The sequence below is a fragment of the Lepisosteus platostomus genome, unplaced genomic scaffold (assembly GCF_059453375.1).
Source record: "Lepisosteus platostomus isolate fLepPlt1 unplaced genomic scaffold, fLepPlt1.hap1 Scaffold_32_H1, whole genome shotgun sequence".
In the NCBI taxonomy this organism is placed as follows: Eukaryota; Metazoa; Chordata; class Actinopteri; order Semionotiformes; family Lepisosteidae; genus Lepisosteus; species Lepisosteus platostomus.
The window spans coordinates 285,001-312,662 of NW_028291660.1; the positions used below are offsets into that span (position 1 = coordinate 285,001).

General features: G+C 44.4%; 9 non-coding genes across 9 annotated transcripts; 2 read left to right on the top strand and 7 right to left on the bottom strand.

The window, feature by feature from the left end:
- Nucleotides 1-107: 107 nt before the first annotated feature.
- trnag-gcc (transfer RNA glycine (anticodon GCC)) lies at nt 108-178 on the bottom strand. Its single transcript has one exon. It is a non-coding gene; the product is annotated as a tRNA-Gly (tRNA).
- Nucleotides 179-391: 213 nt separating this feature from the next.
- trnas-aga (transfer RNA serine (anticodon AGA)) lies at nt 392-473 on the bottom strand. Its single transcript has one exon. It is a non-coding gene; the product is annotated as a tRNA-Ser (tRNA).
- A 1,270-nt stretch (nt 474-1,743) lies between these two features.
- Nucleotides 1,744-1,817, bottom strand: trnai-aau (transfer RNA isoleucine (anticodon AAU)). Its single transcript has one exon. It is a non-coding gene; the product is annotated as a tRNA-Ile (tRNA).
- A 558-nt stretch (nt 1,818-2,375) lies between these two features.
- trnag-gcc (transfer RNA glycine (anticodon GCC)) lies at nt 2,376-2,446 on the bottom strand. The gene has a single exon. It is a non-coding gene; the product is annotated as a tRNA-Gly (tRNA).
- Nucleotides 2,447-2,659: 213 nt separating this feature from the next.
- Nucleotides 2,660-2,741, bottom strand: trnas-aga (transfer RNA serine (anticodon AGA)). Its single transcript has one exon. It is a non-coding gene; the product is annotated as a tRNA-Ser (tRNA).
- Nucleotides 2,742-23,372: 20,631 nt separating this feature from the next.
- trnat-agu (transfer RNA threonine (anticodon AGU)) lies at nt 23,373-23,446 on the bottom strand. The gene has a single exon. It is a non-coding gene; the product is annotated as a tRNA-Thr (tRNA).
- A 1,174-nt stretch (nt 23,447-24,620) lies between these two features.
- Nucleotides 24,621-24,692, bottom strand: trnag-ucc (transfer RNA glycine (anticodon UCC)). The gene has a single exon. It is a non-coding gene; the product is annotated as a tRNA-Gly (tRNA).
- A 2,209-nt stretch (nt 24,693-26,901) lies between these two features.
- On the top strand, nt 26,902-27,018 carry LOC148634369 (U5 spliceosomal RNA). Its single transcript, XR_015933535.1, has one exon. It is a non-coding gene; the product is annotated as a U5 spliceosomal RNA (small nuclear RNA).
- A 115-nt stretch (nt 27,019-27,133) lies between these two features.
- LOC148634370 (U4 spliceosomal RNA) lies at nt 27,134-27,275 on the top strand. Its single transcript, XR_015933593.1, has one exon. It is a non-coding gene; the product is annotated as a U4 spliceosomal RNA (small nuclear RNA).
- The last annotated feature ends 387 nt before the right edge of the window (nt 27,276-27,662 follow it).

Sequence of the window (27,662 nt, forward strand, 5' to 3'; positions counted from 1 at the left end):
CTTATCCGGGTACTGACCTGGCTCACACCTGCTTAGCTTCAGTGGGTTTTTTGAGTTGCGAGTTGCAAGGGGATGCAAGTGATGGAGCCGCTTGCTGCAAAAGCCACTGCATTGGCCGGGAATCGAACCCGAGCCTCCCGCGTGGCAGGCGAGAATTCTACCACTGAACCACCAATGCTCAGTGCCAGGGCCTTCAAAAAAGACGCTTTTTTGGTGCTCTGTGCAAAACGCGTCGACATCTGCTTCCAGCTGCAAAATGCCATTCGCGGACGCTGAAGAACTTATTTCCAAGGCAGCGGGTACAAGCGATTGGGCGTTTTAAAACCACCAGGAACAGCAAAGAGGCGCGCTTCTTTGCTTGCGCCGAAACACACCGACTGGAGGCGGATAACGTAGTCGGCAGGATTCGAACCTGCGCGAGGAGACCCCAATGGATTTCTAGTCCATCGCCTTAACCACTCAGCCACGACTACAGCAAGCCCCACTGCCGCTGCGTTCTTGCTACAATCTTACCTGGATTGCGAGGCGCCGGCGGAAGCCTATTTCAAAGTCGTTCTCCGTTTCAAAAAAACATTTCCAAAATACAAGCCTTGCAGACAGACACGCCTCAGAGGACTTAAGGGTGGCTTCATGTCGGAATGATAAAGTCTCCCCGTCCGGACATGAAAATGCCACTTTGTTACACACAAAAAAAGAATCAACAACAGAGAAATGCCCACAAGCATTTGAAAAGCCGCACCACGTCGCACTTGAAATAGCTCTTACATTAGTGGTAGACGCAGGAATCGCCTTTTTATTTACGCTCTTACCAACACGATGGAAAGCAAAACAAAGCAAAGCAGAGCAAAACAAAACGAACAAACGAAAACCTTGCGTATAACGCCGTTACGTGCCCAAGCGGTATTGTACATCATCTTAGCACTGCACCCCGGGGCGTACGGTATATGGGAACGAGCACATGCCACGAATCGTCTCGAATCACTCCCTACAGCTGTAAGGCGCCTTGAAGCGTGCACCCCCAACATTCTTCTTTGCGCATGTGTGAAAGGTAAACTCTTGAACAGACTCTGAACCAGCTCTAAGGAAACTAATCCGATTAGACGTTACTTTGACTCATCTTTTTACGCTCAGTGCTGGATTGCTCAAACTCCAGCTAGGGTTAGGGTTAGCATTCCCACGCTACTTAGACACTTTGTTTACGCTCAGTGCTGGATTTTGGGAACTTCAGGACGAGTGGGAATTTTCTCCTATCTGTCAATTCTGTTTTGTTTTGGAGACTCTTGGCTGCCTATGTTGTACAGTGCAGCGTGAAGGAAACATTTTCCAAAACTGTGTCAGCTCAAAAGTTGTAAGAAAACCTCTCCAGCTGCTTTAACTCTCTTCATTTTTGTCATTTAATGTGACACTCGATGTATAACTGGAGCCTCACATATGCAAATGGTGAGGCTCCAGTTCGACACCCAGTTCGACACCACTTTACAGTATATGACAAAAGCATGGCAGACTGTGCCGGACCGGCAGATAACTTCCGCTTATTTTTTCCATATTAAACATTGGAAATCCTCCCACTTGTATTTGTGACACTTGATTTTGGCTCCACCTAAGACACTCTTAAATCTTCAAACACTTTTCTCTTCTCCCGCAACACTCTTGTCTGTCGGCACTATGTGGCAACGTTGCATGACAACCCCTCTCACCACGGAAAGGAACCTAACAGCTTTGGTAAGAGAGGAGAAAAGGACCTGGCCAGTACGGGGCTCGAACCCGTGACCTTGGCGTTATTAGCACCACGCTCGAACCAACTGAGCTAACCGGCCTCACAACAGTGCTCCTCTCTGTGCTGCAAAAAATCGAACTCAGGGAATTTCTTTTGTCCTCCTTTGAATAGAAAGCCGTGTAATTCAGTGTACGGGCTTTCTCGTGCAGTTTCATGGTTCTTGTAACCCAAATCCTACACTGGCCTGAAGTGCCCCCCCATTTCACAGCATTTTTCAGCTGATTTAAAATGTACCTAAAGGAGAAGCATTATTGAAGACCATCAATTACCAAGAGCTTTTGTCAAAGGTTTTGGTGGCATTTTGAATGACCACAGAGCGCTGTGACCTCGGTTTTACATCTCATCCAAAAGACAGCGCCCTTTTACAACACAGCATCTCCGTCACTATACTGGGGCATTGGGACCCGCACAGACCTCAGGGTGAGCGCCCCACCGCCGGCACCATTAACACCGCTTCCAGCTGGAAGCTTTGTTTTTCCCTGTAGCTCACCCTCATCCGGGTACTGACCTGGCTCACACCTGCTTAGCTTCAGTGGGTTTTTTGAGTTGCGAGTTGCAAGGGGATGCAAGTGATGGAGCCGCTCGCTGCAAAAGCCACTGCATTGGCCGGGAATCGAACCCGAGCCTCCCGCATGGCAGGCGAGAATTCTACCACTGAACCACCAATGCTCAGTGCCTGGGCCTTCAAAAAAGACGCTTTTTTGGTGCTCTGTGCAAAACGCGTCGACATCTGGTTCCAGCTGCAAAATGCCATTCGCGGACGCTGAAGAACTTATTTCCAAGGCAGCGGGTACAAGCGATTGGGCGTTTTAAAACCACCAGGAACAGCAAAGAGGCGCGCTTCTTTGCTTGCGCCGAAACACACCGCCTGGAGGCGGATAACGTAGTCGGCAGGATTCGAACCTGCGCGGGGAGACCCCAATGGATTTCTAGTCCATCGCCTTAACCACTCGGCCACGACTACAGCAAGCCCCACTGCCGCTGCGTTCTTGCTACAATCTTACCTGGATCGCGAGGCGCCGGCGGAAGCCTATTTCAAAGTCGTTCTCCGTTTCAAAAAAACATTTCCAAAATACAAGCCTTGCAGACAGACACGCCTCAGAGGACTTAAGGGTGGCTTCATGTCGGAATGATAAAGTCTCCCCGTCCGGACATGAAAATGCCACTTTGTTACACACAAAAAAAGAATCAACAACAGAGAAATGCCCACAAGCATTTGAAAAGCCGCACCACGTCGCACTTGAAATAGCTCTTACATTAGTGGTAGACGCAGGAATCGCCTTTTTATTTACGCTCTTACCAACGCGATGGAAAGCAAAACAAAGCAAAGCAGAGCAAAACAAAACGAACAAACGAAAACCCTCACGTCCCGCACTTGCGTATAACGCCGTTACTTGCCCAAGCGGTATTATACGTCATCCTAGCACTGCACCCCGGGGTGTACGGTATATGGGAACGAGCACACGCCACGAATCGTTTCGAATCACTCCCTACAGCTGTAAGGCGCCTTGAAGCGTGCACCGCCAACTTTCTTCTTTGCGCATCTGTGAAAGGTAAACTCTTGAGCAAACTCTAAACCAGCTCTAAGGAAACTAATCCGATTAGACGTTACTTTGACTCATCCTTTAAGGGACCTTTGTTAATTGGAGAAATCAATGATTTCGAATGAATTCTGTATGCGTTAAAAGACAGCTATACACAGAAAACATGCAGGACACTGCTCATGATGTTTCCCGAGCCGAAACACAGTGCGTTTTTCCAAGCCATCTGACAAAGCCCGCCCACTGAAAACTGCAGCAGATCGTGTAAAGACGTTCAACTTTGTAACTACTGCACGCACAGGAAGCAGAATAAATTCCTCTTTTCAAACTGTCAAAGGTTTGCTTTGCGAACGCTGCAGGACATCGCACAATCTCTTTTGAACGGGGACAAACGATTTCTTATGAGGCGCACTAAGTACAGACGTTTAAAAAGCTCCACTCATGCCGACCATGCAGCATGAAGAAGCGCAACCTAACGTTTGCATTCCTAGCACTGTTGCAACCTAGCACTGTTGCATTCCGCGCATCAGTAGCTAAGAGAATATCATTTAAGGCTCTTGTTAATGCTGTTTCAGAAACCAGACTGAAATTTCTCAAGTATATTATTTGAATCCAGATACGATTGACGTTGGGCAACAACTATTCTCTCAAAACTTTTAGATTGAAATGGGACCTTTGAGACAGGCCTGTAGTTGTTAAGAACTTGTGGATCCAAATTTGACTTCTTAAGGAGCGGTCTAACAACCGCTACCTTAAATTGATCAGGTACAACGCCTGACGCAAGCGATGCATTCATCATACTAATTATAGGTCCTGCCAGTCCTTCGAGGGAATCTTTGACTAGCTGAGTGGGTATGGGATCTAGCGAACAGGTGGTTGACTTTGTCTTACGTCTGTGTCCATGAGTCCACCATAAGAAGAAATCTGAACAGAAATCTGAGTGGTGATCATGCGAGGTCACCACGGAGGAAACCACTGCTCTCCCCCCAAAAAAAACCACCACTGCCCCTCTCAAGTTTGCTAAAGACCACATGGATGTTCCACAGCAACTCCTGGAACAATGTTCTGTGGACAGACGTGACAAAAGTTGAACTTGTTGGTAAATGTGCACAGCGTTATGTTTGGAGATAACAAAACACTGCATACCAACTCCAAAACCTTATCCCACCTGGGAAGCATGGCGGAGGCTGTACGGCTTGCAATCATCGAGGGACCGATGAATTCCAAGATGTATCAGGAAATTCTACAGCAGAATGTCAGGGTGTCTGCCTGTGATCTAAAACTCGAAAGACGCTGGGTCATGCAGCATGACAAAAACAAAGGAGTACATCAACAACAGAGTGGCTGAAACAGAAGAAATTCCATATTTTGGGATGGCCAAGTAAGAGTCCTGACCCCAATCGCATTGAAGTGCTGTGGCGTGATCTGAAGCAGGCCGTTCAGCGCAAGACATCCCAAAAATATACATGAACTGAAACAGTTTTGCATAGAGGAATAGGCCAAAATACTTCCTAACCGCTGCTCAGGTCTGACCAGCCACTACAGAAAGTGGGGATTGAGGTTTTTGTCATAAAGGAGGTTCCACTAGCTCCTTAATATAAGGGTTCACATACTTTTTCCATCAATGACCTTGATTGTTTAAACCATTTGGTCAATAAAGAAACAGCAATGTCAAATGTTGGGCGTGTGTTGTTTGTGAAATCAGACTCTCTTTATTAATTATTATGACTTAGATAAAGATAAGATCACATGTTAGGAGCCATTCATGCAGAAATCCACATCATTCCGAAGGGCTGTTTACAAAAGTTTTTCTCCCAACTGTATGTGAGAGAAAAGCAGAGACGCTCACTAAGTAAGGTGGGGTTGTAGCTTTGCAAATCACAAGGACATTTGTACGCTCAAAATGGGACAGGAGCACCCCAGATGGGACTCAAACCCACAATCGCTGTTTTAGGAGGCCAGTGTCTTAGCCATTAGGCCACTGGGGCACACTGGGGAGGGTCAATCACGCTGATGAGAGACAGTTTTTTTTTCCTTTGCTTTTTCAAAGGGATCCCCAAAATTAGGGAAGTTAGGCAGCAGAAGGTTTACTGTGACCTGAGAAGGACCGGCATCCAATCACGGTGGTACACACACACACGCTCTCACTCATCTGAGCTACACGGCTACCAAGATGATCTCAGGTGCGCCGAGCTGGTACGGAACATATTGAACTGATCGACGACGAATTGTCTCTCAGACAGGCTTTTCACCTCTGAGCTCCCTGACTGACAGTGATCAGCTAGGTAGTGAAACAGTCAGCTGCTTCTAAGCCTTAAACAGCTGCATCTCGGCGCTTCCACGGAGAGATGATTTGAAAGCCGAACATCGCCTATTGGGAACACCTTTCTATCACTAGTTTAAGAGACTCTTAAGGTCTTGCAGAGGTGCCTGTCTAATAGCATGTGCTTTGCAAGCTATAGGTGTTTAGGCTGAGGCAGAATGCCTGTTAACAAAATGTTTTTCTAAAGGGGCCTCGCACTCTTTTCCAAGCAATGGTCACCATCCCCACCGAGTGTCACAATGTAGTCATGTCCTAGGACATCAACTGTTAGTCTCCATTTGTCTGCCACCAACACTTTAGGTTACGGAGTCACAACCGCACCCCGGAGACCAGAGGAGCCATTGGCGTTCTGGCGGCGCAGATTGGGCTGAAGGTGGGACGCTTGAATCTCGCTGTTGGAGGCCGTCTGAAACTGACCCAAGCCTTTCCCTTGAATTAAATGTAAATAAGAAATGAACCCCAGATGCACATGGAATCAATCACGTGTTTCCTTTGAGCCGTTTCAGAGACTGCTCCAGAGTTTACCTTGCACAGATGCGCAAAGATTAATGATGGGGGTGCACGCTTCCAGGCGTCTTACAACTGTAGGGACTGTTTAGAGACAATTCGTAGATTGTTCTCATTTCCCTCTATTCCCCGTGTTGCAGTGGTAGGATGACGTAAATTCCTGCTTCGACACGTAACGGCATTATAATCAAGTGCAGGAGCTGAGGGCTTTAGTTTTGTTTCGTTTTCCATGGCGTTCGTAAGCGCGCAAATCAAAGGCAATTCCTGCGTCTAACACGAATGTAAATGCTTTGGAAAGTGCAGTGTGGTGCAGCTTGTAAAATCCTTTTCCACATTTGTGGTTTGTTGATGTTTTTTCTGTCTGCCAAAGTTGCATTTTGACATCCGGACTGGGGGACTTCATCATTTGAACGTGAAGCCAGCCTTAAACCCTCTGAGGCATGTCTGTCTGCCGGCACGAATCTTGTGAAAGGTATTTTTTTTTTTAACGGAGAGCGACTTTAAAAAGGTTTCCGCAGCGACTTCGCACTCCGTGTTAGATTATAGGAGGAATGCGGCGGCAGCGAGCTCGCTTTTGTCATGGCCGAGTGGTTAAGGCGATGGACTCGAAATGCGTTGGGGCTTCCCCGCGCAGGTTCGGAACTTGCCGACTCCGGCGTCTGCCGCACGTCGCCTTGTGCCTGCGCGGCAAAGGCAAAGTGCCGCTTCTCCTTTCCCGGTACTATAAAAATGCTAAATCGTTTGGACCCGCTGCCATGGAAAGCAGTTCTTCAGATTACCACACATTCTGCGTTCGCACCTCTGGTGCTCTACTTATGCCTTTGAAAACCTAATGAATAAAGCTGAAAGAACCGACACGATATGTAGGTGCTCGTAAAGCACGCATTAAAGAACTGTTAACAGCAAGGGTTTCAGTGGGTTAACTGAGGAGAAGGCGTGATCGCTAATTGTTGACTTTTTATTTGGTGTTAGAAACACTCTTACTGTGCATGATGTGCAACAAATGTAGCCACAGAAATTGCATCACGCTTTCATGTATGCTATCGCAGACACCAACGTTGCCTAGATAGAAAACCGAAATAGCCGTGGGTTTGCTTGCTGGTCTGAAGGATCTCTCTTCGAATCTCTATCATTTGTCAATGGCAGTAAAAGGCGCTGCAATCTCATACGTTCAGAATCAAACCCGCAGCTTTTGTTCGACTTTATTTCTTGACTAATTACAACTGAGTGTCGCATGAGCAGTTACGTAAACTTGTCTGGTATATTTGAACACAAATGCCGTTCTTCAATTAAAACTAACAGTACATTGTCAGGGACATTCAGTTCTATACAAACAAGAGACAGACAAGAGAATATTTCTACCTTTCATGTGGACTACGTGTTGACTTACTGATCGGAATAATTGAAAAGTTCGGGTTCATAGCCGATGCAGTGCGTGCTAATTAGAACAACAGCAACGCTGAGCTCTCAGCACCGTACTGAGCCCAGGTGTTTTTCTAAAGCTGTCAGGTGCAGTTCATTTACATGAAGGAAATCTCTTACTGGGTACGATTACAATACAGTAAGTAGCACAGGCTACTTAGGGAGTAGCCTGATGCGTTTAAAAACGACCCGAGCCAGGCAGAAGTCGAACCTACAATCTCCTGATCCGTAGTCAGACGTGTTATCCATTGCACCACTGACCCTGGTGCAACACTGCAGGACTGCAACCCGGTGAGCTCAGCACTGCAACTAGTAAAATACCCCCGGTCCATTCTTTTCCAAAAGTGAGAAACACCTGTTTTCTACATTTTGTCTGTTTTAAAACCATATCTCTTTAAACCAAACCAAGAGTTTGTCTTTTGCTCTGATATTCTGATTCATTTCGATTTCAAAGAAAAAAAAAACTACCTTCCAAAGCATCATAAAATTGTCCCTTCTTCCAGACTCTACTTCTCTCTTGTAGTAGTACAGCAGACCTTTCCAGGTGAGCAGATCACAGAGTCCGAAATGAGCTTCCTCCATCAAGCAAAGTACCTGAACATGACTCTGTCATCATAAAAGCGCCCCTGTAATAAAGAAATTCAATCTGAAATCAAGAGGGCAGTTGCCTACTGAAATACAAGAAGTCATCAATTTTAACCTAGCAACACATTAAAGGCTGCATCTATACAAGTACGATTCTAGAAATGCTCACCAGATTACGTTTTAAGAAGGAACTGCGCTTCAGGTTCTGCCGAGATCTTAACTCGGATGGCAGGATTCAGAGTCCGGAGTGCGGACTGATTGCGCACGGAGGGTCCATATACTGTGGATCCCTCAGTGATCTTCCGCGTATTCAAACCGCCAGCGTGTGACTCCCCTGTCCCCGTGACCTCATTGCTCTGCTCTCTCCTCTGTGCAGCCGAGCCCGATTCACGGTAAAGTGAAAAAAAAATATGCCCTCAACGTGAGATTTACTCTGGAGCGAGGATAGATGTTACCTTTTTATCATTGAACAGGATGTATGTGATGTGGCGACTAGGTTCAATTTTGTATCCTCTTTAAAAGATTAAGGACTGGGGTGAGCGTGATTTACCACCCTTTCAGCTAAGAACCCGACGTGCGCACCGTTTAAGCTGCATAGACTCGGTCGTTTAACTCTTCTCCATTAGCAGGGTTAAGGTTAAAGAAAAAAAACATTGCTGACTTCTTTTTTTTTTGCCAGCTGCTAGCGCTGATTAGCAAGGTTTGTATTTCATGTTTTGCAAGTTGCATCCATTTTAAGAAAAACAAGTCGTGTTAAAGACAGGAAATGAATACTTGCATTTAATTAAGTCTAGCCATAGGCGGTTATCCACTGGGATTCAGACCCAGGGTCTCCTGTTTACTAGACAGGCGCTTTAACCAACTAAGCCACAGCGCCCCGGGAGTGCTGTCCTTTTGCAGCCACTTGGACACGCCACTCAGACACATCTGCATTCGGTGTGTGCTCCGCCTGCTCGCTGAGCAAGTTGCCACCTTTACATACAATAGCAACATCGACACCAAGAGAAAGGATGACAAATGGCTTTTATCTGGAACTTTTCATGTCCAAGGAGCTCAATGTGCTTTCTGTGTACAACAGGGCCACTGAACTCCACGCTGGCCACTGAACCACAGCAGTGGCTTGCTGGCTTGACATCTCCCAAGGAAAATGTTGAAATCGCATGTGGAACAGGAAAATGACCCTCGAGTACGAGGGAAAAAAAAGAAAAAGATCATCTGGAGCGCGCCAACCCAGTTGGGACAGCCCAGTTTTGTTGACGAGGTGGCTGAGTGGTTAAGGCGATGGATTGCTAGTCCATTGTGCTTTGCACGCATGGGTTCAAATCCCATCCTTGTTGGTTTCCATGTCTGTTTCCATTCTGTTTTTGATCCCTATTGCTCAATGCACAGTGAAAGCATTGCATACATGTGTCTGACAATGAGAAATGGGCCCCTGAGACAGTCATTTGCCTGTTTCACAAATGATCGTATTTTACTAGAGATTCTGTTTGGGATTCAGATGTGCATTCGGACAGCAATCCCTTTCAAGAAATGATACGTTCTGGATGAGGTCAAAGGTGCATCATTTGGACACTTTGTGGGCTTGAAATACAAAGACAATCATGTTCTATGGTACAAGATAAATACAAAACTTAAGCTTTTATTATAATTAGATTTGTTTATAAAGCATAAGCAAACATTTATTACATTAATATATGTAAAAATAACATTTTAGCATCATACGTTTAGTATATTTAGTCCCTAATGCTGAAAGAAATGATCATAGAACATGACTTCTAACCTTACCTGCTGTGTTTTTGATCCCTATTGCTCAATGCACAGTGAAAGCATTGCATACATGTGTCTGACAATGAGAAATGGGCCCCTGAGACAGTCATTTGCCTGTTTCACAAATGATCGTATTTTACTAGAGATTCTGTTTGGGATTCAGATGTGCATTCGGACAGCAATCCCTTTCAAGAAATGATACGTTCTGGATGAGGTCAAAGGTGCTGGAACACTGTATTTAGGATGTGTTTGCAGTTATTCTGTGTTTCTAGCTTCAACCCAGTGATATATATATATATGCTCACTGATTTTTTGGTACATGCCCAGGGCAATAATCATTATGAGGATTTATTTCCATATGTGCTAGAGGTAGTGTTGTGAAATTCTTCAACACACTGGATCGCAGGTTTAAACCTGCACTCTTACTCCTTAAATACCAACAAATGCAGATATGTGGCAATCATATTGTAGCGGACACTCATTTGCCTGTTTCACAAATGATCATATTTTACTAGAGATTCTGTTTGGGATACGGATGTGCATTCTGACAACAATCTCTTTCAAAAAATGATTTTACCTTATCGCAGCTTTGCCCCTCTTGCCTCTTTGGAAAATATCTCCATCTTGTGGTCGTTGTTGGTAATGTTTAGACAATATCTCCATCTTGTGGTCGTTGTTGGTAATGTCTAGACAATATCTCCATCATGTGGTCGTTGTTGGTAATGTCTTCTTATGCCCTTTTTTATTTCAATTCTTTATTAGTTGATTCTAGAATCTCTACAATAGAGCTGAAAATATCAGTTTTGTAGCAGACAATATGACATTAGTTATAGTCCAATTAAGACTGTATTACCCTGTTTGTAACATAACAAATTAAAATTGATTAAAACTAAGTTTGGAACACCAGGGAACATAAAAAATGATTTTTAGGAAAACCATGAGGTTCTCTGTGTCCGATGCCTGCAAGGGGAGAAAGCTAGAATCCTTTGCTTTTTCAAAATTTGAAAATAAACATCATTTAACAACAGCTTTCATTCCTAGGAGTGAAAAATAACCATTTTTGAAGACATATTAGTTTCTAAAACACTACAATAAAGTTAAAAACATCCGTTTTATATTACTTTTAGTATTTTTAGTGAAATTAGTCATTTATTGCACTATTTTTAATATAATCTCTAATTAAAAGTGAATAGAATTAAGTTTGGAGCAACAAGGAACACAAAAAAAAAAGATTTTAAGGAAAAAAAATGATGTCTTCTGTGCCAGGTGCCTGCAAGGGGAGAAAGCTAGAATCCTACCCAGGCTCCTGGAGTTCTGTCCTGGCTAAAGGAGGGTGAATCCATCCCCTTCAAAGCTCCATGAAAAAATGATCATTTAAAATTTGAAAAAAAAAACATCATATAACAACAGTTTTCATTCATAGGAGTGAAAAACAACCATTTTTGAAGACATATTAGTTTCTAAAACACTACAATAAAGTTGAAAACATCCGTTTTATATTACATTAATTTTTGTGAAATTAGTCATTTATTGCACTATTTTTAATAAAATCTCTAATTAAAAGTGATTAAAATTAAGTTTGGAACAACAAGGAACACACAAAAAAAAAGATTTTAAGGAAAAAAATATTGTCTTCTGTGCCAGGTGCCTGCAAGGGGAGAAAGCTAGAATCCTACCCAGGCTCCTGGAGCTCTGTCCTGGCTAAAGGAGGGTGAATCCATCCCATTCAAAGCTCCATGAAAAAATGATATTTTTAAATTTGAAAAAAAAAAAACATTATAGAACAACATCTCTTGGTCCACAGAGTGCAAAAATCCAACTTTGAAGAAAATCCATTGACTGATCCCCGAATCCTGAAGTTTCTTCGCATGATATCGGGCTTGCAACCACTTTCTGGAAAATTTTCAGCTCCATTGTAGAGATACTAGAATCAACTAATAGAGAATTAAAATAAAAAAGGGCATAAGAAGACATTACCAACAACGACCACAAGATGGAGATGTTGTCTAGACATTACCAACAACGACCACAAGATGGAGATATTGTCTAGACATTACCAACAACGACCACAAGATGGAGATATTTTCCAAAGAGGCAAGAAGGGCAAAGCTGCGATAAGGTAAAATCATTTTTTGAAAGAGATTGTTGTCAGAATGCACATCCGTATCCCAAACAGAATCTCTAGTAAAATATGATCATTTGTGAAACAGGCAAATGAGTGTCCGCTACAATATGATTGCTACATATCTGCATTTGTTGGTATTTAAGGAGTAAGAGTGCAGGGGGTTTAAACCTGCGATCCAGTGTGTTGAAGAATTTCACAACACTACCTCTAGCACATATGGAAATAAATCCTCATAATGATTATTGCCCTGGGCATGTACCAAAAAATCAGTGAGCATATACATATATCGCTGTGTTGAAGCTAGAGACACAGAATAAGTGCAAACACATCCTAAATACAGTGTTCCTGCACCTTGACCTCATCCAGAATGTATCGTTTTTTGAAAGCGATTGCTGTCAGAATGCACAACTGAATCCCAAACAGAATCTCTAGTCAAATATGATCATTTGTGAAACAGGCAAATGAGTCTCTCAGGTGCCCATTGCTCATTTTCAGACACATTTATGCAATACTTTCACCATGCGTTGAGCAATAGGGATTAAAGATACCAGAGGTAAGGTTTAAAAGTGATTCTGAGGTGCAACACATCAGCGAAACAGCTAGGCATCTGAAATGCGGGGTTTGAGAGCCCTTCAGGGAACACCGTACCCTAAAGGTACCAGAAGTCCACTAGTATAAGCATTAAGTCACTGTCAGCCCTGTTGCAATGTAATTGCTACATATCTTCATTTCTTTGGTTTTTAAGGAGTAAGAGTGCAGGGGGTCTAAATCTGCGATCCAGTGTGTTGAAGTATTTCACAACACTACCTGTAGCCCGTCTGGAAATAAATCCTCATTCTGATTATTGACCTGGGCATGTACCAATAAATCACTGAGTATATATATATATCACTGTGTTGAAGCTAGAGACCTGTATGTAATAATATGATGCTAAAATGTTATTTTCACATGTAAGAAAACCGGCTCAGGGACGCCAAATATGTAATGTTGCCATAGCAAAATTAAATGTAGGGGGTCTCTGAAGGCACCAGTTCTGTAGGGTTTGGGCATTTACTGAGACAATTATTAATTGTAGCAGTAAATCACAAAGTTGATTCTTTTGATAGCTTTAGAATCCAACCATGTGACATAACTCAAACAACGCGCACACACAGGTACTAATACACGAGGATACATTTATTAATACATAAAATATGCATGTAAACCTAACAGATCTTATCAAGAGGGTTATCAGAATACAAAAGATATATATTCAGTCAGTTACGAAGTGTTACACATATCAAGAGGACATACGTTCAGTATATCATTCATTAAGACCGTTTCGTTAATGGACTTGGTTATAACTTCTACATTAGATACTCAAACAAGTACATAACTCTTAGGAATTAAATTGATATCAACTGGTTGGGATAACAATTGAATTCTCGAGCTGTAATGCATTGAAGTTGAATACTCATCCAATCTTTGGGGATTCAGATCTTCCTGCGGGCACAAAGAAACAGTTGCAGGCTGTTGCTGTCCAATCCGCGCTCTCTGGCTCCGTGCCAGGCTGTGCTGTGCGGCTTGCGACGCTGCACTGCTGATGCTCACTGTTGGCTTTAACTAGCAAAGTTTGTGCACAGGAGAAAAGATGACTGTGGGTCCCAGCAAGTCAGGAAGAGGACCGGTTCGTTCCTAATGAAGAGCTAGTTCTGAATAGTGATTCAGCTGTCCACAGTTCCGACCTGTTCACGAGGCCTGCTGCTGGTGCTAACCTCGGGTGGATCCTCTGGTTATTCTCTGGCAACCTCCGCTCTAGACTCTTAGAACAAAGGAAAGTTCTGGCACTCGGACACACTGGCCGTTCCGTGGTTGTCCGGGCTGAGTCTCAGGATGGTCAGGAGGCGCGCTGCGAGAATGTCCTGCCCTTGGGAGCCTTCTGCTCCTGGGCCGTCCTGCCCTGGAATTCTCCTTTGAATTCCCTTTAGAATTGTCCACAGAATCCTCTGAATCCTCCCTTCTGAATCTTACTGAATCTCACAGGCTCTCTGTGTTGCCTGTTTTTACCTGGAGGAACTTCAGCTCATTGATTGGCTGAAAGTTCCATGGGCATCAGAGTCCCACGTGGGTTACTCGGCCCTACCAGTCCCTGATTGATTGATCAAGGTGAGATATGAGTCACTTAGTCCTGACACTTAGTAATGCAGTCCAGATGTCCAACTGGCACTCCCTAGACAGATAGGCGCCAATGGATGACCATTGATCATGATAGCCAGGCTTAGCTAAGTGCATCCCCCTTTGGGAGCTGTCCTAGGACCTTAAATCACCCTGCAGAACAGTTTCTCTGTGGCTGCACCACAGAGATGAACAGAGAAATGGGGCCTCATTTGGGAAGGCTCAGAACACTTAATTCTGCCTTATTAATAAGCCTCGCCGCTACATATCCCCCCTTTTTGAAGGTCATGAGGTCCTGAGGCGTTGTTGCCTTCAAAACAAAACAGAGTTAAGTGATGTCCCTTGCCATTAGAACATTAATCTTAAATGTCCACATTACTCCTCGAGAATTCATACCGGAACCAGCATTGGATACAAACAGGATGAATAACATCTGGAGTATGTATAAACACGGTAGGAGACATTATCTAAGTCTAGGAATTACACATCAGGAAGTTCACTGTCAATATCTGATACCTCTGTAGTACATATTTGGGGAGAAATCACTTCCTTTCTTTTGACATGCTACCTTTGACTCATTCATGCTACCCAGATTACATTTTGATGCAAGAGTACAGCATTCAGAGTACACTGTCAGTCATGATCCAGCTTCCCAGCAGCAGTGTTACAATAACAACAGTTCCTGTTCCCAGCCCCGCGATAAACCACAACACCTGTGTTGGGTATCTGCTTGGGTGGTTTGGAGGTTTGTTCCATTAAAGCAAACTAACTACCTGTACCTCTTCAGGGCTTACTGTTTCTTGGATTTCTATCCAATTCAATAGTGTGGCACCTGAAGGCATCCATGACCTCAAGTTTGGTCTTATGTTGTCTGGTTCCAGACCGTACAGTGTTAAGTTACCATGCTGTACTATGGCCTCCTCGGGAACTTGCAGGAAAACTGTTTGATTAGGTAGCTGCATTGTGGTAGCTGTATCATGCCTGTCACAAGTCATAGTGTCAGTTAAATGTGGTGTGCTGACCAGCCATTTACTTCCTACCTGCTCTTCATGGGGTTCATTAACCTCCCTCTGCTCGTTAGTAGCTTTACACCCTTCATTGGTGAATCGTTTAGACACAGCCAATGGATAGCTTTGGTAGCCATACCCATCTCAAGATTTGGAACCAAATTCAATCTTGGATTGCCTTCTGGGTGAGCTATGAGCGATGGGGTTAATGTCACATACTCCTCTACTGAGAAGAGTGGAATCAAGTGGGTTGGGAATCGTGCCGTGGTTAGACTAGCTACAGTGGCACTAAGCTCCCTTAATAGGTCTTGTGTCAACATTCTGGCCTGTTGCACACAAGCATAAACCCACTGTATAACACCAACAATCATGTCCACTGGTTGGGGAATAAGGTTTAACCCTGTTGCATAGGAAATTGCCTGTAGGGTTTTCCCTAAGCTTTCCAACTTTTGCTGCTGTCGATACAGTCTGTCACTACCCTCTGGCATCTCTGACCCCTGCCTTCTTGGGGCAGTCAGGGTGAGAGTGCCAGTAGCACACAAACCTACCAGAAAAAAGCAAACGTGCAACAGTGGCGGCAGCAATCAGTCCTCCCAAAAGTCTTTTCGGGTGGCTGATCCCAGTCATCTCCTTCTGAGTGACTGTCGCCTTTCTAAGCTGGCGCAGCGTGTACATGGTGTCTTTCTCAGTATGCCCTGTGGCATCTTGGGCACCAACATCCTGGAAATATGGGGAGATCTGACGCAGCTGCTGATGCTGCTCCTCCTTTTCCAGGGCATCTGCTTTTTCGATTTGTTCATGCCTGTGCTCTAGGAACCCTGCAGGGGGTGGTGCAGCGGTAGAGCATGCCTGACCCTCGGCTGAGTGGTCATCTGGAGCACCTGAGTGATCTGGGATTGTTACCCCATTCTCACTGTTCAGGTCCACCCTGCACACTTCCTGATTGAGGAATCCCTCTATCGGCATGTTTACAATCGTTCGCTGGGCGTGGGTGTAGGACACCTGCTCGCTCCCCCCTTCCCTTGCTAGGGGTTCAGGGAGCTGCCCCAGCACTGGGATAGCTAGTTCACTGTCTTTGAACTTACTATCACTCACCAGGGCCATGTCAGTGCAGGCGGGGATTCTGACACCCCTCTTTGCGATGTCCTGCACTGGCAGGCGGGTGACTTGACCATCCAGCTCCAGTCTGGCTGAACCACTGTTGGTCAGACTCAGACTGACAGACTGAGCTGGTGGCTGTAAGAAAACCGGCTCGGCTTTCATTCCCTGTCCCTTCTGGGGGACTGGGTGTGTTGGCAACCCTGCCGTTGAGGCAGGAACAATCAGGTCAGTCTCACTCACTACCTGGTAGTTGTGAGAAATAATGTTACCTGACTGCAGGTTCCCTGGGTCACAGCAGAGGGAATCGGCATCTGGGATCAGGTGTGTCCACAGCGCAGTAGTCTCAGCGTCCAGCTGGACCTCCTGTCTAACCTGTGAATGTTGCACCAGGGGCACCTGGCGGTGGCCCTGTGACAGCTGCTCAAGCAGATCCTTACTAATAGAGGACCTCTCAGGGCTAAGGGTGAGGGCTACATCACCAACCTGCTCTCCTGCCATCTGGATCCCTTCCACCACTGCAGGGTGGTGTTCCTGACCCCTCTTGGGTGCCAGTGTGCACAGGGAAAGCTCCTTTTCATCGCCAGGTGGGGAGATCTGCTCCTCTTTAGGGATGTAAAAGGTGTGTGCTTTACCTGGTGGATCAGGCGGCTGCTTGGAGCACCGCTCCTGTGGCATGGAGGCTGTTGGGACCTTGGCCGGGACACGACTTCCCTGTATATCCGGGGAACAAGGAAATATTTTTATTTCTTGTCCAGAGGGAACAGAAGGAATCTCCACATAGGCTTCTGTGTTTGGTGGGCACTGTGTGAGCACAGTCTGCCTCTTGGCCCCCCTTTCCTTCTGTACAGAAGGCTTAGGAGCCTTGACCTGTTTCCACACTTTGCCTTTCTGGTGATCCACCAAAGGTTCCTCTCTGAGTCGCATGCCCTTTTCTTTTTCAACCCGTTTGAGCTTGCCGTGTGACATCAAACACCTTTCAACCTCAGTGTCAATCAGTGTCTCACAGTGTAAGACATCTCCCATGGCAGCCTTGAGGTAAAAGCTTCTTGCTTTTCCTCTGTGTTTTACTGCCTGCTCTGTGACTTCAGGGGTGGAGTCAGCACTCACTTGGGAGTGGCTGAATTCATCCAGGCAGGAACCCTTCTGCTCAATCAGATAGACTGAGGGAGGGAGAGGGGGCGGGTCTCCGCCTCCTCCAGTGGAGAGTATCAGCTCATTCACGCTTCCGGCAGCCTTGGGGAGCGGTTGTCCCTGTCCTAATAAAGCTTGTTCAAGCCTGGCCAGGCGGGTGGCTACTGAATCCTTTTGTTCAGCTTTATCTAGCCCTTTCCCTCCCCCGGTGTTCTCATGGCACTTAGGACGCTGGGTGTGGTCCTGTGTGCATGCTTTGGAACGGGGCTTAGCCAGCTCAGGAGCCTGTGCTCCTTCGAGCAGGGGGGAATTAACCCTGCTGGCTCTGACGGCAAACACAGTCACTTTAACAGCTTTTTGCTCAGAGCGACTTTGGACATCATACTCCCAGGCTTTCTGCACGAATCTCTTAATATCAGTCATTTTCATGGTCTGTGCATCTGTATGCATTAAGATCATCTTTCTGACTGACGGGTGGAGATTCGCAATGAATAAACCCTTGAAATGTGTGTTCTCTTCGCAACCCTCATCATTTCGCCCTGCAAAATAAGTTCGTCTAAGTCTCTCGTAATATTCGCGAGGGGACTCTGCTCTCTTGTGCTTAATGTTAAGAGCGGCGGCTATCGCAGCAGTCGGGTCAATAAACGCACTGTATTCTTCGATAAGTGCTTGACAAAGCTGCTCAAAATCATTACAGACTTCTTTCATCTGCCTAGCCATCCACTCATGTACAGCTCTGCTGGTAGTTTTCCTGACCAGAAACACTTTCTCCTGTTCTGTGGCGTTTGGCAGATACTGCAGGGTATACCTGAGGTCCTGAATATAACTCTCGATATTATTCTTTGACACTGCGGGGTCAAATCTCTCTATGTCCTTCGCTAGCTCTCTCAGAGAATGGAGATTTATCCTTCTAGCTTCTCCGCTGACGGAGATATGGAAGAGATCGTGGTCAGACCTGTCGCTGCTAGAGAGAGTGCTTAATAGCGACTCGAATTCAGACCTTTTAGCAACCATCGTTAAACTTAAAGAGTATTACGTTTAAGTACGAAATCACAGTTTTACCACAGAAAACCACAAGATCAAGTATGCAATCAACCCGGTAGATCGCAAAAGATCACAAAACAATCAAGCACTGCTTAAAGAGCAAGGGGAACTTTTTTTTCTTTCGGCTTTCAGCACACCGTATTGTTGTGTATGAAACCCGCGGCGTTTTATATTGAATTATTCCGCTTGGTTGACTCATTTCAGTCTTGCCACGCCCACCCAGGGACGCCAAATAATGTAAGAAAACCGGCTCAGGGACGCCAAATATGTAATGTTGCCATAGCAAAATTAAATGTAGTGGCTCTCTGAAGGCACCAGTTCTGTAGGGTTTGGGCATTTACTGAGACAATTATTAATTGTAGCAGTAAATCACAAAGTTGATTCTTTTGATGGCTTTAGAATCAAACCATGCGACATAACTCAAACAACGCGCACACACAGGTACTAATACACGAGGATACATTTATTAATACATAAAATATGCATGTAAACCTAACAGATCTTATCAAGAGGGTTATCAGAATACAAAAGATATATATTCAGTCAGTTACGAAGTGTTACACATATCAAGAGGACATACGTTCAGTATATCATTCATTAAGACCGTTTCGTTAATGAACTTGGTTATAACTTCTACATTAGATACTCAAACAAGTACATAACTCTTAGGAATTAAATTGATATCAACTGGTTGGGATAACAATTGAATTCTCGAGCTGTAATGCATTGAAGTTGAATACTCATCCAATCTTTGGGGATTCAGATCTTCCTGCGGGTACAAAGAAACAGTTGCAGGCTGTTGCTGTCCAATCCGCGCTCTCTGGCTCCGTGCCAGGCTGTGCTGTGCGGCTTGCGACGCTGCGCTGCTGATGCTCACTGACCGGCTAGTTAGTGTTGGCTTTAACTAGCAAAGTTTGTGCACAGGAGAAAAGATGACTGTGGGTCCGAGCAAGTCAGGAAGAGGACTGGTTCGTTTCTGATGAAGAGCTAGTTCTGAATAGTGATTCAGCTGTCCACAGTTCCGACCTGTTCACAAGGCCTGCTGCTGGTGCTAACCTCGGGTGGATCCTCTGGTTATTCTCTGGCAACCTCCGCTCTAGACTCTTAGAACAAAGGAAAGTTCTGGCACTTGGACACACTGGCCGTTCCGTGGTTGTCCGGGCTGAGTCTCAGGATGGTCAGGAGGCGCGCTGCGAGAATGTCCTGCCCTTGGGAGCCTTCTGCTCCTGGGCCGTCCTGCCCTGGAATTCTCCTTTGAATTCCCTTTAGAATTGTCCACAGAATCCTCTGAATCCTCCCTTCTGAATCTTACTGAATCTCACAGGCTCTCTGTGTTGCCTGTTTTTACCTGGAGGAACTTCAGCTCATTGATTGGCTGAAAGTTCCATGGGCATCAGAGTCCCATGTGGGTTACTCGGCCCTACAAGTCCCTGATTGATTGATCAAGGTGAGATATGAGTCACTTAGTCCTGACACTTAGTAATGCAGTCCAGATGTCCAACTGGCACTCCCTAGACAGATAGGCGCCAATGGATGACCATTGATCATGATAGAAAGGCTTAGCTAAGTGCATCCCCCTTTGGGAGCTGTCCTAGGACCTTAAATCACCCTGCATGAATAGTCTCTCTGTGGCTGCACCACAGAGATGAACAGAGAAATGGGGCCTCATTTGGAAAGGCTCAGAACACTTAATTCTGCCTTATTAATAAGCCTCGCCGCTACACACATATATTAATGTAATAAATGATTGCTTATGCTTTATAAATAAATCTAATTAAAATAAAAGCTTAAGTTTTGTATTTATCTTGTACCATAGAACATGATTTTCTTTGTATTTCAAGCCCACAAAGTGTCCAAATGTTCTATGATCATTTCTTTCATCATTAGGGACTAAATATACCAAACGTATGATGCTAAAATCCTGAAAAAAGGATAGGCTCCATTTCGTCAGTAGATTGGAGTCCAAAACTGATTTGGGTCAATATACATTACCTTTGAAGATAAGGTACAGTCTACTGTAGGGAACCATCAACTTAGAAAGCATTGGCCTTCCCTGGGGGTCAGGTAGGTGCAAAAGATAAACCTTTATCCTATCTTTATCTTAAGATAAGTGTCCAAGCAGTATTTTTCCAAGTTTCACCAAGCTCATCATGTTGCCATAGTAGACAAAGTTCTATAAAATGTTAAATAACTTTAGAAAAAAGCATCTTGGTCTTTCAGTACTGTACAAGGTGAATTAAACTGTCCCTGGTAATAAAAAGTAATTAGAAGCATCCCAGAAACTTTATCTCTAGAAACATTAGCTGTTTTATATCATGTAATTTAGTGTGATGTTGTCAGAATTCAAGGACATTATCACACACAGAAATTGGTTCAGTTAAATCTAAAAAACACAGCTAAACATGGGTTTAAATGTAAAATAGAAGTCTTACCTCTTGTCAAAAGATTTAATTCAAGAAGCGATGTAATAAATGATTGCTTATGCTTTATAAACAAATCTAATTAAAATAAAAGCTTAAGTTTTGTATTTATCTTGTACCATATAACATGGTTTTCTTTGTATTTCAATCCCACAAAGTGTCCAAATGACGCACTACATGATATAAGGAAGATTATCACATGCATATCGGTATTATCTTTCTTACGAAAATGCATTCCTTTCATTACCTTTTACTTTTTAAAATGAACTCAAATTGTGTATAATGTAATAATTTAAGTAGAATAGATTCTAACAATATAATGATCCAGTGTGTTGCACTACTTCACTGCTTCACTGCTCTATGCCGTCTGGAAATAAATCCTCAGACTGCTCACTGCCCTGGGCTTGTACCAATAAATTACAGGAGCACGTCTATATATCACTGCGTTGAAGCAGAAGACACACAATCACTGCAAACACATCCTAAATACAGTGTTCCAACACCTTTGACCTCATCCAGAACGTATCATTTATTGAAAGGGATTGCTGTCAGAATGCACATCTGAATCCCAAACAGAATCTCTAGTAAAATACGATCATTTGTGAAACAGGCAAATGACTGTCTCAGGGGCCCATTCCTCATTGTCAGACATATGTATGCAATGCTTTCACCGTGCATTGAGCAATAGGGATTAAAAACACCGCAGGTAAGGTTAGATGTCATGTTCTATGATCATTTCTTTCAGCATTAGGAACTAAATATACTAAACGTATGATACTAAAATGTTTTTTCACATATATTAATGTAATAAATGATTGCTTATGCTTTATAAATAAATCTAATTAAAATAAAAGCTTAAGTTTTGTATTTATCTTGTACCATAGAACAAGATTTTCTTTGTATTTCAAGCCCACAAAGTGTCCTTTGATCTCTATTCTGTGGTAATCCACAATGACCCCGTTCTTCAGGTGATTCATCATGTCCTCCCTCGTCTGTTGAGAGGCCATCCCGATCTCTTCTGCCGTGGCATGCTTCATACACGCTCTCTTGAAGTGAGCAGGAAGCTGATCAAAAGTATTCAGGCACATCTTGCACACCAGGGGAATCCTCGCGGGTTTCCTTTGAAAATAAATAATACCATCTGTGTATAGAAACAAGCTAAGACTGATTTCTTAAATTATCCTTAAAATTCTCTCTCATAGTTTGAGCATAATGATTTTATTGCATTTATATAAGAATTGCTCATTGCTCCAAAATAAATAATGGTTTCATAAAAAAGTGAACACTTACTTGGTCTCAGTCACAGACTTTCCAATAGAAGCCATTGTGGAGTTCAGCAACTGCAGGTCCTAGAAGTGGGGAAGGAATTTTAAAAGAGAAATTGAATTACAATACAGAAGGAATGGCTGAGGGTTCACTGAAATATATAAATATACAAATTCCAAAGACTGAGTCCATATAGAAACAACTACTTTTCATTTTCAGTATAAGAAAAAAAAACATTATCTTCCAAAGCATCATAAAATTGTCCCTTCTTCCAGACTCTACTTCTCTCTTGTAGTAGTACAGCAGACCTTTCCAGGTGAGCAGATCACAGAGTCCGAAATAAGCTTCCTCCATCAAACAAAGTACCTGAACATGACTCTGTCTTCATAAAAGCGCCCCTGTAATAAAGAGATTAAATCCAAAATCAAGAGGGCAGTTGCCTACTGAAATACAAGAAGTCATCAATTTTAACCTAGCAACACATTAAAGGCTGCATCTATACAAGTGCGATTCTAGAAATGCTCACCAGATTACGTTTTAAGAAGGAACTGCGCCTCAGGTTCCGCTGAGATCTTAACTCGGATGGCAGGATTCAGAGTCCGGAGTGCGGACTGATGGCAAACGGAGGGTCCACATACTGTGGATCCCTCAGTGATCTTCCGCGTATTCAAACCGCCAGCGTGTGACTCCCCTGTCCCTGTGACCTCATTGGTCTGCTCTCTCCTCTGTGCAGCCGAGCCCGACTCACGGTAAAGTGAAAAAAAAGATGCCCTCAACGTGAGATTTACTCTGGAGCGAGGATAGATGTTACCTTTTTATCATTGAACAGGATGTATGTGATGTGGCGACTAGGTTCAATTTTGTATCCTCTTTAAAAGATTAAGGACTGGGGTGAGTGTGATTTACCACCCTTTCAGCTAAGAACCCGACTTGCGCATCATTTAAGCTGCATAGACTCGGTCGTTTAACTCTTCTCCATTAGCAGGGTTAAGGTTAAAGAAAAAAACATTGCTGACTTATTTTTTTTTTGCCAGCCGCTAGCGCTGATTAGCAAGGCTTGTATTTCATGTTTTGCAAGTTGCATCCATTTTAAGAAAAACAAGTCGCGTTAAAGACAGGAAATGAATACTTGCATTTAATTAAGTCTAGCCGTAGGCGGTTGTCTGTAAGGACCAGTTCTGTTTGAGAAGACACAACAAAGAAGGCACCGCTGGGATTCGAACCCAGGATCTTCTGTTTACTAGGCAGGCGCTTTAACCAACTAAGCCACGGCGCCCCAGGAGTGCTGTCCTTTTGCAGCCACTTGGACACACCACTCAGACACATCTGCATTCGGTGTGTGCTCCGCCTGCTTGCTGAGCAAGTTGCCACCTTTACATACAATAGCAACATCGACACCAAGAGAAAGGATGACAAATGGCTCTTATCTGGAACTTTTCATGTCCAAGGAGCTCAATGTGCTTTCTGTGTACAACAGGGCCACTGAACTCCACACTGGCCACTGAACCACAGCAGTGGCTTGCTGGCTTGACATCTCCCAAGGAAAATGTTGAAATCACATGTGGAACAGGAAAATGACCCTCGAGTACGAGGGAAAAAAAAGAAAAAGATCATCTGGAGCGCGCCAACCCATGTCCGGACAGCCCAGTTTCGTCGACAAGGTGGCTGAGTGGTTAAGGTGATGGACTGCTAATTCATTGTGCTCTGCAGTCATGGGTTCAAATCTCATTCTCGTCGCTCTCCATGTCCGACACATGTGCCTGTTTGACGTCGGCACTCCTGTTGCTTGCTCCAGTGCTAGAGCCGTACATTTTCTAGCGGTGGCTGAACATGGTATAGTAGGCCAACGTCGGTATCGAGCAGTGACAGTAACAGTACTTACTGCGCCCCATAAGAAATCGTTTGTCCCTGTTCAAAAGAGATTGTGCGATGTCCTGCGGCGTTCGGAAAGCAAACCTTTGACAGTTTGAAAAGAGGAATTTATTCTGCTTCCTGTGCGTGCAGTAGTTACAAAGTTGAACGTCTTTACACGATCTGCTGCAGTTTTCAGTGGGCGGGCTTTGTCAGATGGCTTGAAAAAACGCACTGTGTTTCGGCTGAACTCCACACTCATGAGCAGTGTCCTGCATGTTTTCTGTGTATAGCTGTCTTTTAACGCATACAGAATTCATTTGAAATCATTGATTTCTCCAATTAACAAGGGTCCCTTTTTGAACCTGCGAGAAGCATTCTTTCAATGTAACAGATTTACTCCGGGGAAAGCCAGCATGACATTGAGAATAGCTCAAGCTTTCAGCACCCATATCGGACTGCGTGTATGCAGACACCACTCAGAATCCCCTGTAAGATTCTCCCTCAATTCCGTTTTTCAGTGCTTTAGCTCTTTCAAAAGGCTTCGCTTTGCTAGTCACAATCCAAGGCTCATGATGGCATTTGAAAACTTTCACCACTGCGTTGGCCGGGAATCGAACCCGGGTCAACTGCTTGGAAGGCAGCTATGCTCACCACTATACCACCAACGCATGCCCACAGGAAGTCTGCAGGACACCACCAGAGAATGCTTTTTTTTAAATTTTTTTTATTAAACATAGAATTTACAAATACAAATACAACAAGAGGATCAGAGTCATGTACAAGAGAAAAAAAATGCAGCAGAAAAAAGCATTTAACTACCAGAGGTAATTAAGTAATTATGTGATCAAATTGTATATTTTACACGTATCATATCTTGCTTTAATATTTCTCAATTATTTATAAACTTTAGTTTCAACATGCATGCGTTTCCTGTAAAAAATAAAACTCAGCACACAGTTTTTCTTTTAACAACATTTCGAGTACCTCTGGCATTCATGAAAAAGACATACACAAAAGCAAATAACTAACTCTAAGACTGTCTAAACTATTGAGTTTTTCAAAGAACCAGAACTATAACAGTCCTTAACACTTAACTACACCATTCCAAACTAACACTAAAGAAACACTAGTATATACTGGTATAACAAATAAAACCAAACATAATCATTAACTGAGCAGTCACTGGGAGCAAATCTCCTTCCCGTCCACAAAGGCCCTCGCTCCCACAAAGTAGGCTCTCCTCCCCTCTCTTCTGGCAGCTTCAACCTGGGGCCACAGCTGGTTCCTGGTACTCCTGTCCGCAGCAGACAGGTCCTCTGCAAACCTCAGTTTGTTCCCATTCAAATACTCATTCCCCCTCGCCGCTCGCCACAGCATGTCCCTCGCCGTCCTCTTGGTGAACTGTATTATAATCGATCTGGGGAGCACTTGCCCAGACATGTTCGCTCTCCCGAGCTTGTGAACAAAGTCAATGGCCGATATTACGTCCTCCTGGTCCGGCAGGGTCCTTTTACAGATACCCTTCACTGTTGCAACAAGGTCCTTATCACGTTCCTCTTTAACTCCAAATAATTTTAAATTCCATCATCGACGGTATCTATCTACATCGTTCACTTTCAATTCAAGTTCTTTAATATGCTTTTCTTGTTTGGTATTTACTTGTTTAAGAACTTTTACTTCACTCTTTAAGTCTTCAACCTCTTTAAACACACAGTCCATGGACTTTTTAAGACTTTCGATTGCGACTGTATTAGATCAAGTCATTTCCTTCAGCTCACCCATGCTCTGTGCCATCATGTTGAAGATGTTGGTCTGGAGCTCCTCCAGCGTCAGGTCGCCCCTTCCTCTCTTGGCTGCCGGGGTTTTCACAGGTGTGCTGGGCAGGGACTCCGGCTCTTCCTCTGGCAGCTGAGTCTCACTTGGGCTGCGAGCGCTCGCGTACGAGCGCATCTCCAGCACTCTTTCCACGTCCCCTCCAGCTGGTTCACTTTTCCCTTTAGTTGCCATCAATTTTCTTGTAGTGCTATACATATACGATTGAGGTATCTTAGATTTCTCCTTCGAAGACCCAGCACTCTCTTTTCTTTTCCCAGTGTTACTCATATCGAAATTCTTAAACCTAAAAAAAATCATTTTTTTTTCTTTCAGTTATAACTGAAGTTTAAACAACTACTGTTAAGTCCTTATTTTTCAGTAGTCAAAAAAAGCAAAAATTAACATTCAGGTCATGAAAAACTCAAAAAAAACTCCTCAACCACTAAACTTTACCTCCCACCTGAGCGCCATCTTGAAAGCCCCTACCACCAGAGAATGCTCACGATTTCGGAAGCTGTCTCCGGGACGTTCTGATTCCGCACATCCTGAATAAATCATGATATAGTTAGTTGCTGTAGCTAGACGTTCAAATTAGTTTCATGGCCAGATGGACTGTTTCCTCCAGCGGTATAGTATTGCAGTGAGACAGCACGATGCCTGCAAGACTATGTCACGCTAAACGCCACAGATTTCCGAGGGATAGGGTTAGGGTTAGGCTCTTATTATGGCGATTGTGGCCGTCTGCTCTGCGAGTCCTCGGTCTCCGGCCGTCTGATTGGTGCTCTTTTCTTTGGGGGGCGGAAAGTATCCGGCCGCAGGGGATCTTGGGACCTCGCTTTGCATAGCGGCTTCCCAGAGTGCGTCGTTTCCTGTACACTGTGGCCGGGTGTTTTCCGAGTTATTGCACGGATTGGGCACGCCCGCAAGCCGAGAGCCGCAGGCGATGAGCCCGGAGCTGAACGGGCCCCACTGGCTCGTTTGTAAGGCCAGGTGCATTGCCAACCACGACCGGCAGGGCAGAGGCCTTGAAGGAGGCCTGGGCTCCTGCAGCTGTGCAGCCACGCACTCTGGTTTTTCTTCATCTCGTACAAATCTTTTGCCTTTTACTAAAGATTTCCGTGGAGAGGAGCATGAATGAGTTCCATGCAATTTTTGTGCTTCCCTGCCTTCGGGTGGAGCGCAGCTGGGCTGGTCAAAGAGAGAAAACACAAATATGAAGCATTTCAGCAACGACATGCCATGAGACGATTGATAACGATTTCCATAGGATCCCCGCGGTTGCCTGGCAACCGTCAGCTTTGCGCAGTGGCAGTATCGTAGCCTGTGAGGTTTAGCCGAGGCGCGATTATTGCTAGTTGAAAACTTTTCCCAATACCCCGCTTCCGCTGGTTTGCAATGCAATTGGCGAAAGCAATTTTTGACAGTCTCGTCAGAGACTGAGCAAGGTGTTTAAAGACAGATTTTGTCATGGTAACATCATGGTAGAAAGAAACGAGCTTGTTACGTCTCAACAGAAACGCTCTTTAGCTCTTTCAGCGTTATGCAGAGAACAGCGTCTGTCGAGATCACTTTTGAGTCAGCGCGAAACGCCGTGTGCTGTCAGTTTGATTTCATATTGCTCGTAGCGGCGCCCGGCTTTTGTCTGTCAAACGTTAGGTTGCGCTTCTTCATGCTGCATCGTAGGCATGAGTGGAGCTTTTTAAACGTCTGTACTTACTGCGCCCCATAAGAAATCGTTTGTCCCCGTTCAAAAGAGATTGTGCGATGTCCTGCAGCGTTCGCAAAGCAAACCTTTGACAGTTTGAAAAGAGGAATTTATTCTG